Source organism: Etheostoma cragini, chromosome 10 (genome assembly GCF_013103735.1).
Source record: "Etheostoma cragini isolate CJK2018 chromosome 10, CSU_Ecrag_1.0, whole genome shotgun sequence".
Lineage (NCBI taxonomy): Eukaryota > Metazoa > Chordata > Actinopteri > Perciformes > Percidae > Etheostoma > Etheostoma cragini.
The window spans coordinates 14187611-14198802 of NC_048416.1; the positions used below are offsets into that span (position 1 = coordinate 14187611).

At 43.2% G+C, this 11192-nt stretch overlaps 1 protein-coding gene across 1 annotated transcript in view; it reads right to left on the reverse strand.

Moving 5' to 3' along the window:
• The window catches only part of LOC117951863 (ras-GEF domain-containing family member 1C-like), a 20514-nt gene extending 10032 nt beyond the window's left edge, over positions 1 to 10482 (reverse strand). Inside the window, exon 1 of the mRNA XM_034883825.1 lies at positions 10091 to 10482. The gene's annotated coding sequence lies outside the window, so the exon portion shown is untranslated. The remainder of the gene's footprint in view (positions 1 to 10090) is intronic.
• Positions 10483 to 11192: the final 710 nt, after the last annotated feature.

Sequence of the window (11192 nt, forward strand, 5' to 3'; positions counted from 1 at the left end):
GAAAACTCACACAGCAGATAAAAATAACTTATAGTATATATGTGTGTCTCTCACTGCCCTGAAGTCTTTTTTGCAGGGTGAGACATGACCACGGAATCTCAGTTGAAATATATGACTAACACATTTTAAAATGCTGGTCTACAATGTACTTAATCCAACAATTGAGCTGTTTTTCTCCTATAAACAAGATTATCACTGTTAAGATTATGTTCCAAAGGGGGAAAGCCAGGGGTGTCCTTCCAGCGACCTCCTCTAGATTGGATTACAACGTGCAGCCAAAGAGTAGACATGGCTTGATACACAGAGAAATGGACAAATCCAGCAAGCCTCTGTAACAACACCGATGCAGTAGGAAAGCATTACAATGACTGGAAGAAACTTCCTCCTAGGAATGACAGTAGGACAAACGCTTAGCTCTAGGAGTGTGTGTGTGACAAATTCCAGGAGTTTATTTGTGAGTCATCTCACTCACTCTTTCATTCTCACACACACACACACACACACACACAGGTTTGTGTTTATATATGTATGTATGGGAGTGACAGATTTATTCTACGTGCCGACACTGTCAATGATTTCCTCTATCGTTTGTGATAATCTTCACTCTCCTTATTTCTTCCAATGGCTTCCCCCTCAGCTCTCCTCTCCAGCATTTCTCCGGCTGATTCATGATTTCATCACAGCTCTGTGTCTCCATCCCATGATTCCTCCCAGTCTGCAGCATGTGAGCAGAGGTCAATTGGGTAATTCCTCTACAGATGTGTACATGTCATGATCGAGCAATCATCAGTGTCTGTTTATGACACACCTTGTTCGCACTGGGCCTGTAAAACTGATGTGAAATGATTTTTAGAGTTAGGTTTACATTTAAAAAGTGTCAGCGTTTGAACTAGTAAGTAAGCCTTTGACTGTTTCACATAGAGGAGGGAAACTTCATTGGTGTATCTTTAAGTGATCATCATTTCAAGTTGCTGTAAAGCCAGACTGTATAACTTTTGCTGAACAGCAACTACTTTGGTCAAAAGTGACAATTACAGGAAAATGGCACATTGAATTTCACTTCATTTCAACTTCAAGTCAGTTGCTTTGAAGGGGAACTATGCCAATGTTACACATCAAACTCTGTTTACAGGTCAACCAGCAACACAAACCCAAACCTTCCTTCCACCTGCCAGCGGTCAAGTTGCTTTGTAAACATCGTAGGGAAATATAGGAAGTGTCAAGAATTAAAAAGCCAATATCTCAGGTTTGTACTTTCCAGCGTGAGTCTGATGTTATAGGAGGATAAATGGTGGTGTACCCTTTTTAAGAAATCACCATGAGGTGACCTGACTGAATCTTTTTATCTGTTGGGGCTCCTTGGTAGCTCACCTGGTAGTGTGTGCCCCATGTACAGAGGTTCAGTCCTCACCACAGCGGCTACAGATTCAATTCCAACCTGCAGCCCTTTGTTGCGTGTCATTCCCCATCGAGTCCCTTTCATGTTTAAGCTGTCCATTAAATTAAGGCCTAAATACCACAAAAAAGAAACATTTATCTGTGACCTGCTAAAACATAGTGTAAGAGTAGACCATGTAGAAAAAAGTTATAAAGTTTACATATTGACTAAGTAATGTCTTGTGAACAACCACAAAAATCTCACGGACTACTATAGTTTTCTTACTTGTTATACTGCTTTACGACCATGTAGCTTACACATTTTTTTCCTACAATGTGACCAAGAAGTCATCTACAACTGTACTCTATGTATAACTTGTTTCCGTACGTCGTGATACACCCAGCTCACTCTTTGCCTGTCACGTTACATTAACACTGCATAATACACATTGAGAAACAAGCGGCTATAAAAAAGGTGAGGGTAGTGGTGTGTGTTCTAATCCCCCCTGAGATCTCCAGCGGCAAGCCAAAGGCAGCCCTGCACTCTGTCTAGACAGCTGGGGGAGTGACATTGTTTGGGGTCCTTGCAGCTTGTGTGTGTGTTTGTGTGTATGTGTGTGTGTGTGTGTGTGTTTTGTCTTTTGATTCTGTCAGACAGTTATCGTTGTCATCAGGGGATCCGCTTGCTTTGTTCTATCGTGATTAACAGAATGCCACTGTCTGGAGACACAATCTTTATCAGCACCCTTGACTGTCTAGCTGTGTATGTGTTTTTGTGTGTGTGGGTGTGTGTGTGTGTTTGTGTGTACGTGTGGTGTGTGTTGATGAACTTGAAACAATGGCATTCCTGACACGACCAAGCAGCTTGAAGCTGTCAAACAGCTTCATGTATTTGTTAAGTAGCCATTTCTGTCTTGCTGTCTGTATAACCTGTTTTACCACATAAATGGTATTACTCACACCTACCCTTGTGTGTGTGCGTGTGTGTGTTGAAAAATCTGATCTGCCACCAAGAAGTGAATGGATGAGGTCAATCGGCATTAGATACGGCTGTCCATTAAGACTGTTCAGGAAAATGAAACCTCTGTCTGACTTCTAGCATGAAAGAGCCAGGGGTCAAAGGTGAAGAGTTAAGGTTTCTTGGTGGGGGCAGATGGATCCAAAGTCACCTTGGGGTCGTTATTGTAATAATGCTCTGCTGCTCGACCTAGTTTCAAGGCTACGTATAAGCTTTGTCTGTAGTTATGGGCATTTTTAAAGAAAAAAAGACTTTAAAAGATCCATTAAGGCGGTCACGGTTGACTTTGACTCATTGGCGCTGCTGGCGATGTCTATTCCTCCTCACCCCAAAAGAAAGGACAAGACACTTGCCTACAGGTATATACCAGACCCACATGCTTTTTTATATTAGCAAAAATAGTATAGGTCCTTTTATCAGGATGGAAAAAAATAGGATTTTGACAAGGACGAGCTGTATTCCTGATAAGTAGGCTGGAAATACTGATAGGGTAGAAAAATATGTCCGAAATGTTATTGATTTAGTGATTTATTGTACCAACACATAGACATCATTTTTATCTCTGCCCACTAGCATTCTTCTTCAAGCTTAAATAAGTCCCAGACAAGCATGCTTACAAAGTTGTTTCATATCCCTGAGGGTATAGCTGAAGTCCAATTAAATATATTCCTTCACCAGCCAACTGATAAGGGGCTTGATTGAAGATTGATCAGGTACTGCATGTTGTGTGATATCAATATATAATATAAATATAATACATATAGAGTGCGGGTTTGTAATCCCCTGTTCTATAGGTTCCTAAGAAATGTCAAACCATAAAATCATTATTATCATTATTGCTATATTTTGTAGTTTTTCATGTTCCTGAGTGAAGAATGCCTAGATAACTACTTGGCTCAATACATTTTTTTATACAGAAAGGATATGACATAACAATACTGAAAAACACCACAAAGCAAGAGTGAAACCGAGACCTGATGCAATGCTATTCTTAGAGGAGCGGCACATCATCACAGCAAATATCCGGCATGGGTATTGCAGCAACATTTTGTTCACTGTTGTTGCTTCAGAGATCACAGTCAAAAGGAGGCACAGAGGCTGAGGTAAAAACGGCATCTCCTACCTTGCTCGGGGATGAGAATAGGAATGAGACGGAAAAGATAGAAGAGAAAGGTGGGCTGTGGAGGGGGTGAGAGTGTGATATCCCCCCCCAGGGTAGGGTGCAGACTGTCTAAGCACTATGAATATTAAATTTGCCTCCTGCTAGATTTACTAAACATATCTTTTCTTTTCCTTTGCCGACTCCATCGTATCACTCCCCAGCTCCATCCTCACCAACAATTTTACATACTCGTACAACACGTCCTTTCTAATTTAGGATCCACATGGTGGCTTCTTTAACACATTATAGTTTCATCACTTTATCTATTTTGGGACTGCGCTCTAAAAAAGCAGATCATCGCGTATTTTTGTTCCTGACACTGTTTTGTGTGCCTTAGAGTATTGCAGCTCTGGCCTACATTTTCCACTGTGTTCTTTGAAAGCTAAACTGATGCGTCTAAAGAAACAATGGAGTATTCTCGTGATGGCAGAGGCTTGAAAGAAAGTAAACACATACTCTGTCATCCAGCCTCTAACTTCCCTTTCCCTTCCACATGTCCCCTCCAGTCCTCCCCTCTTCCTTTATCTCCCTCTCCACGCCCTACTTTCCAACGAGCCCAGTCGGGACGCCTGTGCAGATGGCCTTGCAGCAGCCTGCTCTCCCAGTGGGGGCTACTGGCATGTTAGGCTTTTTGGCCCTCTGCCCCTACCATCATCCCAGGTCTCAACAGGAGCCCGAAAGTGTATTGGCGTCCAGACTGAATGCCGAGGTGCAGGGGCCGAGCCAATCTGGCTGCTGAGCTGCACAGTGACTGCCTGGCACCGCTGACAACAGAAAGAGCGCAAAATACCACACATATGTCACCGCACACGCGTTGCAACAAAACCAAACCAGCGCACTATTGTTAGTTATTAGTGTGTGTGTGTGTGTGTGGGTGGGGGGGGGGGGGGGGGGGGGGGGGGGGGGGGGGGGGGGGGGTGCGTGTGTGTGTGTGTGTGTGTGTTTGGGGAGGAGTGGTGTTGAAAACAAATGAGTTCATTGTGTCTTGAAACACATGCATGCACACTTGCACCCACACAGCAGCCAAACACAGGATTGAGTTACCGTCGAGGCATTCCAGCTCCCCACCCATTCCCCGGCCTATCTCTTTGGTACGAGCCTGACAGAGTTCGGGAATCCCACTCAGAGCTCAACAGGGACACACTTCCCAAATCCATTTATTGGAATTCCCCAGAAGTGTCTCAGAGGGGTCACGCTGACATCCTGGCACCTGTTCCACACCCAGCAGCTCCATCAATCCCGATGTAAAGCTCACTGGGAATTCTTCTCTGTGGACACACCCTGTTGCACATGTGTAGCCGTCCTCATTCCTGAGCGGGTTTGGACACAATTGTGTGCATGTATGCGTTTCTGTTTTGTGTGTGTGCTTGCACTCATGTGCATGTGCATGCAAAAAGGCTGAGAGAGTGTATCTAAGTCCAAGTGAAGTCATTCAATCACTGTGAATGCAACCATCTGTCAAACTCCAATCACAGAGAAAAACAGAGTGAGATAAAGCAAGACGCAACGACTATGTTGCATGAGAGAACCTGCACACTTTTAAACTCTAAAGTCAAACTATTACCATGCATTTAAATGGAATATCAGCATTACACAAAACCCATCAGACGCAGAAAAGGTCTGTGCTTTTGAGACCAACTCTAAGGGTTGAGCACTATTATCCACTGGCTTCTCTTTTAAACCACTTTGCTTGTGTGAAAAATTCACTTCTGAATCTATTTCCCTTGTTCGGAGTGGATGGAAATGGTGCACTAAAATGAATAGAAGGTCTGTGACGTGATGGGTCTGGGCCATCTATCATGTTACTTAGAGATAATTAAAGTTGAGCACAGATTGGCTCTTTGCGAGCACATAGTACTCGTCCGAGTCTCGAGCATCCTAAATCCGTCATTCACAATGGTCATAATGCTTTTAAAAAACAGTCATGTATTATTCATAATAATTCAATTTACAACCACCCCTGATGCAATACTCTTTTGGGGGGAGAATCGGACAAGAGTGATTTTGTCTCTGTCCTCAACAGGCATAATTTTGCCTCAAGTGCCACTTAGGAATTACCAGCTCACCAAGTGAATGGAGGAATATAGGAAGTGTAAACAGAGTGGCGAACATTCATTAAAAAGGATGAATGAAACAATGCCTGTCTGCCGCTACCCAGATAGTCCTTTAAGCACTTAAAAAAAAAAAATTAGACTGTTCATCCAAACACCCACTCCGCATTGTAATACTCTCAATCCAACCTGCACAATAACTGCTGCAGTATAATGAGCGAGACGGTAACAAATGCAAATCTAATAACTAGACGTTGCTAATTTCATCATGGCTGTCTCTTTTCCAGTTTAAGTACATCTATCTGCTCATTACAAACAGCACTGGCAGAGGCCATGTGTTGTGTCATTGGTGATGTATGATGTCAAAGTGTAGTAATTAGTGTTGGAATATTGCATGGTTGGGTCTGTTCATTACTCACTCCTCATGTATTTTGGTATGATAAGAGACAGACAGGGGCCAGAATACATGCGTCAGTAGCCCTCAAGTTGTTGTTTGGAGTTGATTTCAAATCTATACATCTCATTTTTGTGCCCATAACACTTTCTGAAATAACACTCTTTTTGATATAAAGACTCTTGAGCTAAGCTAGAACATGGTTCATCCACATACTATGAAATGTTTTCATGATGCATTCACACTTTCCTGTTTCCATTTGTGATGAGTTACAGCAACAGTGGGCCCCCACAGTAGTGGAGTGTTAACAGATCATCAGGGGACTGCCCAGTGGGCACGATGGTGCTATTGATATCAAGAAAGGCATTTCCCCACATTGAATGCTAAAATGATCACACTATTTTTAAAAGTGGAACCGTGTCCTTACACACAGATAACAATGGTTCAGACCTACTGTATCCGTTTGGGTTAGGTTTCTAAAGTCAGTTGTGTTTCCATCACCACTTCAACAAATACACCTGGAAACAGTTCCAACCTTTGTTATGTTTAGAAAAATATCACTACCAAATAGGGCTTGGTATTTGAACAGTTTTAATACTCGTGCTGATACATGAGTGTCAGTACTAAAATCTAAATTATTTGGTATCAGTAGTGGAGTTGACATTCACTCCCACCAATGCAAAGCACGTATTCTTGAGGTCTAACATATGTGTTGAATGCATTTACTTCCTCATAAATCAACAAATCATCGGATTTTTAAAGCATTTTAAATGCTAAATTGTATATAATTCTTTACTAGCCAGCATTTTTCAACGCTGTTCTGCATTGCAGCACTACTACCGGTCCAAAACTCCAGCTCGTACCTTGAATTACAAAAATATCCAACTATGTTTTAATCAGTAAAAGAAATAAAACTTGTTAAGTGTTACATTTTGTCTAAAAACAACAACTTTGTCAAAATTATTATTTCAATCAGAAATCTGATCGTGTTTGCAGAGGCGCTCCAGCCTAATATCAACTAAAACATACTGTTCACGTGATAAGGGAAAATTGCATTACTACTTGAAGCCTATATCTGATGGAGTAATCCATAAGCTTACCCATGTGATTTATTGAAAACACCAGGGATCAAATCACATTCCATTGCTTTTTTGACCCAGCCAAACCATGAAGACAGACTGTCAATAGCTGCCCATATGACAGCATGCAGGCCATGTGGAGGCAGCTAAGACCAGCTCTGGAGAGCCGTTCGTTTCCATGGAGTCAAAGCCCCTATTGGGAGGTAATTAGATCCCCACAGTGACACCCCCGCTCCTCTCTTATTCAATCCAAATCTCCTGTTCCTCCCCTCTCTCTCTCTCTTTCTCTCTCTGTTTGCCGTGACATAGCAGCCGGCTGTGACAGAGTGATTCCACATGTGAACCCGGCCTGCCTCGGCCTGTCAGCGAGATCACTCTTATCATCCCCGTGTCAGTGGCAAAGTTGCCTTGTAGCCAAAGGACATCCGAAGGCCTGTCAGACACACAGGCCATCACGGTGTTCTGTCCCAAGCTGTTTATGTAAGCTAACGAAGAAAAGAAAAAAATACTTGATAATCCAGAAGCACTGGAGGAAGACCAGTAACTTTTGAAATTTCCCTATTTAGCAGTAAAATTGAGATGATCCATGAATAGAAATGAAAAGGTAAAAAGATTCCAATACACAAATATCTTCTTTTTTTAAACTATTTGTAATTTACTTATGTATTGTTGCGTACTTCCCCTAAAAAGGCCTTCTCTAAATTAGCAAATGACTTGGCTTCAGCAATAAAAGAAGACACTTTTTCTTCATTCACACATTCGTCTCACACAGCAGGGTGGAGGGATGGATTTGTGCGTGAACAAAGTGATTGATTGTTTAATTAAAAAAACATTTCATTAAAAAAGTTGGATTGCCTTATCTGTATTTAACAATCTTATCATATACTGGAATCCAAGTAACAGAATTGCCAGTGGGATGTTGTACTAGATGCCGGTTTTGACGGCTCCATCACAAGTCAGAAGTGTAATTCTGTCATGTCCGTGCGTAGAATCGCGTGTGATCCATGATTCCTCAGAACACACACACATACACACCCCCATAAACCTTGGTGGTGGTGATAAAGCTGTCACTGCTACCAGACTAACAGCTACTGTGTACACCTCCCTGTCGGCCTGCCCCAGACAGACACGGCCCTCTCTCTCCCTCTCTCTCCCTCTCTCTCTCTCTCTCTTCACAAATATACACACTCTGTCCTCACTCTCGGGGAATTTGCCTCTCTCCATCTTGCGTTGAAACCAAACAATGCCCTCATTAAACAGCACACCTGTTATTCTCGGTAGACTTGGCCTGAATTGGAGGAAACATGTGCTGTAGTCTGTGTCTGTACCTGCAGACCTGCCACCGACTTCTGACAGACCCCTTCTCGGGTGACTCATGCTGTGTACAACCCGTATCTACTGTACTGTTGTTAAGGCAAGCTGTCATTTCAATTCAAAATCCTTCTATTGCCAAGCAGCAGGCTTCATGGACACAGCACAGACAAGCTCAACTGAAGAAGAAATGGAAGAAAGAGCTAGCTGCACGGGGTCTTGATCACTGGATGACAGAGTCAAAAGAGTGCTGATGAGGGTACAGGATCAACATAATTCAGTTTTTATCTCATGCAAGACTGAAGAGAATCAAAGGATGGATTCACAGCATTTTGTCACTTGACAACAAAACTCTCATTCAGCAAGCACGACACAGAAGAAAAAAAATGTTTGTTCCCCCCCCCCCCTCGGGCATACAGAAGCATATACACTGCCAGTGAAGGTTAGAGTGAGCAAATACACAGTTTCCCAGGGTTGCATCCTAAACAGGGGGAGTGTGAAAAATAAAGACGAAGCAGGGCATGTGTTATGACAGCGGTGAGAGAAGCTGCTGCTGCCTCATGGAGCTCCACGCTGAAAGAGCACAGTCTCGAAATGTGATGCCCCACTCCAGTGCTCCCCTCCTGTGGGGCTGGAAGGGGCAGCCTGGCTGAGGGGTGGAGGAGACCAGAGCCGAGGGTGCTGAGAGCGGAAGTCCCTTAACAGGTTATATCAACAGCTAGAATTACTCCCCACCCAACTGGTTCTTAACCGTGCCGGTCTTACTTTCATGCACCTTGCAGCCCCTATAAGCTGCAGGAGAAAGATAACAAATCCTTTTGGTTGGTGTTGGTATAAGCTGTGCAAGCTGCTGCATCACCTTTGGGTAAAAGGGCTGCCGACCATCTCTTGGGATGCTCCAGTAGATGATGCAGATTTTCTTTTTTCAGTCCAGGGAAATAAGAGTAAAAATGTCAACAGTGCCACACCTGTTCATTCTGTCCTTAAAAAAGCAAACAAAGACTCTCCACTTACATTTACACACTGTATGCAGACAAAATTGATAAGAGGAGCCTAATCAGAAGTGAGTTTACACAGAGGCGTTACTCCCACGTTAATACACGTTAATAATTACACAAAACACGATAAGCCATTTGGCCAGTTAACCAAGATGTGATATTTGTCCTACTTATCGGAGGTCTTTGTTTTCAATGCTATCCAACGACAATGACAATGTCACCTGCCGAAATATCCGATATTCTCTCACTGTAAATGTGTCAGAGGCAGACGACGCAGTGACTCCGGCTCCTAAAATGAGCTGGATCCGCTCACACGCCCTTTACAGAGACCTGCACACCGCTGACTCACGCCGCCGATGCCTACTGTAGTAAAGTGATGCATACACCAGATACGGTTCTAACACGATACGGAATTATGATGCCATGACTGTAGCTAGTAAAGTTCAAACTGTTACCAAACAGTGTTCCTGTCACAGTAAATAGAACGTATATATGCGTGGAAGGCTCAAACACCTCGCACGCTCACACATTCACTCACACACACACACACACACACACACACACACACACACACACACACACACACACACACAGACACGCACCCACACACCCACACGCACACAGGCTGTGGGCGTGAGCGCAATCTTAATATGCTAATATAATAGTAGAGGGGGTAACCTTGTTTTTATACGCTACTTACCAGCACTACACCTTAATCCCCATCTTTGACCGACTTGTATTCGATGTCAAATCAATAAAACCGCCGTTCCAGATATTCCCAAATTAGTAACAGTTTTACAAAACAGCCTGTTCAACTGGCAGCAGCAGGGAGAAGTAGAGCCGGACTCCAAAGGTACAGTCTGATTGGTGTAAGTGGGAAAAAATGTGTGTCAATGGCTTTAAATGTCCTGGCTTTGGACAGGTTTCCGCCGGTGAACAGCGGACACAGATGGAGAGCTGACGCCGTGGTAAAGTGCGTCCCTGAAGGCGTGGCGACCGTCTTGTCCTGCGCCACGGAGAGACGGCGGGCAGCACAACACAATCATACGTCCTCGGAACAAGTGATAATACGGAGGACAGGAGAGGGAACTACTCGCACACCGGTCAAGTAGGAAAAATGATGTGGCTTCCGAACGCCTGATTTTCAAAATAAGACACTCAATGGCAAACGTTGCAATTTATGTTGCAAGTGGTAGGAACATACCAAGAGGATCTGTACAGCTCACTTAGGGCAAAATAGCTTTGGGACCTCTTTGACAACAAAAACTCTTTCTGTGTATTGCATCTCATCACATTCAAGTTCACAAAGGAAATTACTTTGACACATTGTCAAATAAAGGAAAATGCATGCATAGTTTTGACAAGATTAATGCACGACCCATTTTAAAGACAGTTTACTATACTATTTAGACTATTTTAATTGTTTACCAAATTTCAAATAAGCTAATGAACTTACCACGCAACAATATACACAGTGAGCTTTGTGATTTTGGGAGAGGGCATCCAAAACATTGCCGTGTCTCATGTACACACATTTTCATCATCTTTGTAGGCTAATTTCAGTCAGTGCCGAAGTTGGCATTATTAGTATTAAGGAGCTTTTGTTTTGAAGGGGGATGGATTTCCGGTAGCTCACTGTGTGTGGTTTGATGCTGCTGTGGGCAACAGGCAGTGGTAGATTCTCTCCCTCTCTCTTCTTTTCACCAGTCCCAGTGCTCTGATGCTTCAGGCACTCTCTCTCAATTCACAGGACCATATTGCACCCTTGTTTCACCTGGCTGACACATATACATATATATATA